Source organism: Scyliorhinus canicula, chromosome 1 (assembly GCF_902713615.1).
Source record: "Scyliorhinus canicula chromosome 1, sScyCan1.1, whole genome shotgun sequence".
Classification (NCBI taxonomy): Eukaryota; Metazoa; Chordata; class Chondrichthyes; order Carcharhiniformes; family Scyliorhinidae; genus Scyliorhinus; species Scyliorhinus canicula.
In genome coordinates this window covers 184540582-184546162 of record NC_052146.1, presented here as the reverse complement: position 1 = coordinate 184546162, position 5581 = coordinate 184540582, and the positions used below count along the sequence as shown (strand labels likewise).

The window sequence follows — 5581 nt, the reverse complement described above, 5'->3', positions numbered from 1 at the left end:
CATGTGCAGTGTAACAACCCGGTTTTGCTGCGACGGTAGCGTGAACAGAGGCTCCGCAGTCAGGATCGACAGGGGGCTCTGGTTGCCTTTTTCTCCAACAAAGACACAACAGCACAGAATGCTGAAAATCAACAGAAGGGCTCTCAACAAAAAGTGGAGGCCCCAGCACAACCTGACAACTCAACCCCAACCTCATCTGATGAGGAAGAGTCAATGGAAGAGGATGGAACGAAGAATGAAAGGCGCTGGGAAACAGTGAACAGGGACAAACGAAAGAGGAAACAGAAAAATAAACCGAAGAAATCCTTGATGGTGCATGGCAAAAAGCGGCAACTTCCAGCTAGCGGCCTGAGCGCCGACACCTCCTCCGATGAGGAAAAACAAGCTAAGGATCAGCCGCAAATAAAGAGGCCAAGTACCAATGTGGAACAGGATGCACAGACCTCCCCAAACCACAGACAGGAAAGGTGACCAATGGCCACCAAACGCTGGATATTGAAAACAAAGTCACAAGCCAGCTCCAGAAATTAAGAAGTAGCAAAAACCCAGGCAAAAACTGGCCTGCAACCCCAACACCTACTGACTGCCACTACGGACGCCAGGGCTACACCACCACCCCCCCCACCCCTCCCCCCCCCACCCCCACCCACCCCCCCCACCCCCCCCCCCAACCCACCCCCCCCCCACCACCCCCCCCCCACACCACCACCACCACCCCACCCCACCCACCCCACCCCCACCACCCCCCCACCCCCACCCCCACCCCACCCCCACCCCCACCCCCACCAATGCATCCCTGTCAAGTTCACGGGCCCAGTGCAGACCAGGACAGCTTTCTCAGCCCTGCAACTGTGCAACAGTTTGTGAGCACCACTGGTATGCTGGGGAACATTTAACAGCTGGAACACCCAATACTTCGTGACTGATGCACAGAGTTTCAACCTCTCTCAAAATACACCTAGTCAAATAATAATCAAATAATAATCTGACTTCTTATCTTTGCTACCAACGTGGATAACCTCACATTTAACTGCATCTGCCATGCATATGCCCACTCACTCAGCCTGTCCAAATCCACTGATGAATCTCTGCAGCATCCTCACAGCTCATCCTCCAACCCACTTTGTATCATCTGCAAATACTACATTAAGTTCCATTCAATGCAAATCATTAGTACATAATTATAACATATTATTATATATCTTAGAGAAAAGCAAATTACTGCGGATGCTGGAATCTGAAACAAAAGAGAAAATGCTGGAAAATCTCAGCAAGACTGGCATCATCTGTAGGGAGACAGATTGTCAAAGCTAACAGACAGAGTAAGTGGGAAATATTTATACTGTGGAGTGGGAATGAAAGATTAGTCAGAGCCACAGAAACCCAGGGAACCGGGTGCTAATGGCCACAGATACTAAGGGGAAAGAGTGCTAATGGCAGTCCCCAGAGAGGACAAAAGAAGTGAAAGGTCAAACAGCAGGGAAACTAACATCAGAGGATGAACTGTAGGTGTGGAGGGAGGGGAAGGGAGAAGCAAAGAGGAGAAAGGTGCGGGAAAGGTGGATAAGATTGGGGGGGAATTAAATGTATATTAAGAAAGAAAGAAATGGTAAAAGACAGTTAAAATGAAATGAAAACAAATGGATCGAGGTGGGGCTGATCATCTGAAGTTGTTGAATTCGATGTTCAGGCCGGAAGGCTGTAGCATGCCTAACCGGAAGATGAGATGTTGTTCCTCCAGTTTGCGTTGCGCTTCACTGGAGCATTGCAGCAGGCCAAGAACAGACACGTGGGCATGGGAGCAGGTCTTTTGTTAAAATGGCAAGCAACAGGAAGGTCTGGATCCTGAATGCGCACAGACCGAAGATGCTCAGCAAAGCGATAACCCAGTCTGCGTTTGGTCTCTCCAATATAGAGCAGACCACATTGGGAGCAGCAAATGCAATAGACCAAATTGGAAGAAATGCAAGTGAAACGCTGCTTAAACTGGAATGAGTGTTTTGGGCCTGGAATGTTAAGCATGGAAGAGGTAAAGGGGCAGGTGTTACACCTTCTGCGATTGCATGGGAAGGTGCCATGGGTGATGGGAGACGTACTGGGTATGGTGGAGGAGTGGACTAGATTGTCTCAGAGGGAACGGTCTCTGCGGAATGCTGACAGAGGGAGTGAAGGGAAGATGTGTTTGGTTGTGGCATCACACTGGAGTTGGCGAAAATGGCGGAGGATTATGCTTTGCATACGGAGGCTGGTGGGATGAAATGTGAGAACGAGGGGGACTCTATCCTTGTTCTGGGAGGGAGTGGAGGGGGCGAGGGTAGTGGCACGGAAGATGGACCGCACACTGTTGAGGGCCCTGTCCACAACTGTAGGTGTGAAATCACCGTCGAGGAAGAAGGAACATAGTTTCGAAGCACCATTTTGGAAAGTGGCATCGTCGGAACAAATGCGATGGAGGCGAAGGGGTTGAGAGAAAGGGATGGAGTCCTTACAGAGTGCAGGGTGCGAAGAGCTGTAGTCCAGATAGCTGTGGGAGTCAATGGGCTTGTAGTGGATATTAGTGGATAGTCTATTGCCAGAAATGGAGACAGAAAGATCAAGGAAGGGAAGTGTCTGAGATGGACCAGGTGAAAGCGATGGAGGGGTGGAAACTGGAAGCGAAGTTGATGAATTTTTCCAGGTCCGGGCGAGAGCATGACGCGGCACCAAAATAGTCATCAATGTATCGGTAAAGGAGTTGTGGCAGGGGGCCTGGATAGGCCTGGAACAAGGAATGTTCCACAGACCCCATAAAAAGGCAAGCATAGCTAGGACCCATGCGGGTACTCATTGCTACACCTTTGATTTGGAGAAAGTGAGATGAGTTAAAGGAGAAGTTGTTGAGAGATAGAACGAGTTCAGCCAGGCGGAGGAGAGTGGGGGTGGATGGGAATTGTCCGGGTTTCTTTTCGAGAAAGAAGCGAAGAGCTCTCAGGCCATCCTGGTGTGGGATGGAGGTGTAGAGGGATTGCACATCCATGGTGAATAGAATGCAGTTAGGGCCCGTGAATTGGAAGCTGTCAATATGACTCAGTGCATCAGAGGAATCCCGGATGTAGGTGGGGAGGGAATGGACCAGAGGAGTGAGGATGGAGTCAAGATAAGAGGAAATAAGTTTGGTAGGGCAGGAGCATGCTGACACAATGGGCCTGCCGAGACAGTCTTTTTTGTGGATTTTGGGAAGTAGGTAAAAGCGGGCTGTCTGGGGTTGGGGGACTATGAGGTTGGAAGCCGTAGGGGGAAGGCATCTGGAGGAAATGAGGTCACTAATGGTGTTGGAGATAATGGCTTGATGTTCAGTGGTCTGGGGAGGTAAGAGGAAGTATCGGAGAGTTGGCGCTCAGCCTCTGCGAGGTAGAGGTCAGTGCTACAGATGACAACAGCACCCCCTTTGTTGGCAGGTTTGATAACAAAGTCGGGGTTAGACCTGACAGAGTGAAGAGCAGAAAGTTCAGAAGGAGAGAGGTTGGAATGGGTGAGCGGGCAGAAAAATTAAGACAGCCAATGTCCCGTCGACAGTTCTCAATGAAAAGATCAAGGGCAGTTAATTGTCCCGGCGGGGAGGTCCACTTGGAGGCAGAATGTTGGAGGCATATGAAAGGATCAGTGGAACAGGGGAGGATTCTTGCCCAAAGAAGTAAGCACGGAGACGAAGGCGACGAAAGAAAGAGTTCAGCATCATGTCGAGCCCGGAATTCATTAAGGTGGGGACGTAAGGGTACAAAGCTGAGTACTTTGCTGAGAACAGCACACTCAGCCTCGGGGTACATCTTAGGATGGGGTTGCAGGAATAGGACAGGGCCTCGGTGGGGTGGTCTTTTGAAGGATTGGTTGGGACTCCTTCTGCACTGTCGGGAATTTATGATGATAATGTGAAATTTGGGGTCAGCTTCTCCCCATGTTTGCATGGGTAACCCCCTCGCTAAATTGCCGCATAATTGGGGAAAAATCAGATACCCTTTCAGAAAATAATTGGAGATAGTTACACCTCTGGAAATCTAAAAGAACATCATCACTTCACCACTTTCACAAGCTAGTATAAGTGTGTCAAAGTAAGTAAGATCAATCTATTTTTTAAGAATAAAACAGCCCCACAGAAGCAGGGCCACAAAAAATTAATTAAAACTCTGAGTGTTCCTCTCCACGGAAATCTTTAGTAAAAGGCGAAAGATTTATACGATCTGAAGAGAAACCAGAGTACTGATGTTAAAAACCACCTCACTCTCGACTCACGTCGTACAGCACTCTTTAACATCACACTGACTTCACACACTGCCACTTAACGTCCGCACCCGATTGAACCATTTAGTTGATATGGATTGTAATAATTAACTACAACCCGTTAGTGTTCACAGAAACAGAAATAACTCTTGAGCTTTTGCACAGAATTCTAGTTATGTAGATGAGTGGGCGGGGCCCATCTGACCCAGACCACTGACCCGGAAGAGAGCTGCAGATTGTGGGCACTCTGCCGCTCAGGAGGTGATCATCAGAGGTTTGAAACTGACCCCCACGAACAGCGGTCAAATCTTAAACAGTGATTCATTTTAAACCTGATATATATAAACTTTTGCTGATTACAGGTTTCAAGGGATAAGGACCCAAGGCAAGTATATGGAGTTCGGCCACAAATCAGCGATTATCTCATTAAATGATAGGACAGGCCCAAGGGGCTGAATGGCCTCCTCCAGTTCCAATGACAAGGGGGGAAAAGGAAGCCCAAATTCTCATGTAGTGAGCCACAGTAACCTCTAGAGTTAACATTTTTCATCACAATACACAACCGATTAATTTATATTGGCCCTCCTCATTCTTCCTTCCAAAATAAATCACTTCTAAATGCACTCAAAATGTCTTGGCAAGATGAAAACAAATTACTGTGGAATCTGAAACTAAAAGAGAAAATGCCTTGACAAGATATTCCTCAGGAATTTGTATTCATATTTTCACAATATTTATACAAAGAACAAAGAACAGTACAGCACAGGAACAGGCCCTTCAGCCCTCCAATCCTGTGCCGATCATGATGCCCGTCTAACCTAAAACCTACTGTACTTCCGGGGTTTGTATCTTCTATTCCCATCCTATTCATGTATTTGTGAAGACGACCCTTAAACGTGTTTATTGTACCTGCTTCCACCACCTCCTCGGTCAGTGAGTTCCAGGCACCCATTACCCTCTGTGTAAAAAATTTCCCTCGCTCATCTCCTCTCAACCTTCCCCCTCGCACTTTAAACCTATGTCCCCTAGTAATTGACTCTCCCACCCTGGGAAAAAGTTTCTAACTATCCACACTGTCCATACCACTCATAATTTTGTAGACTTTTATCAGGTCGCCCCTCAACCTCCGTCGTTCCAGTGAAAACAATCCGAGTTTGTCCAACCTTTCCTCATAGCTATTGCCCTCCAGACCAGGCAACATCCTGGTAAACCTCTTCTGTACCTTCTCCATGCCTCCACATCCTTCTAGTTGTGTGGCAACCAGAATTCCAAGTGTGGCCTAACTATGGTTCTATACAGCTGCAGCATGACCTGCCTATTTTTA

The 5581-nt window shown here is 48.0% G+C and overlaps 1 non-coding gene across 1 annotated transcript; it reads right to left on the bottom strand.

Moving 5' to 3' along the window:
* Positions 1-4124: 4124 nt before the first annotated feature.
* Positions 4125-4237, bottom strand: LOC119978412. The gene has a single exon (XR_005463442.1). It is a non-coding gene; the product is annotated as a U5 spliceosomal RNA (small nuclear RNA).
* Positions 4238-5581: the final 1344 nt, after the last annotated feature.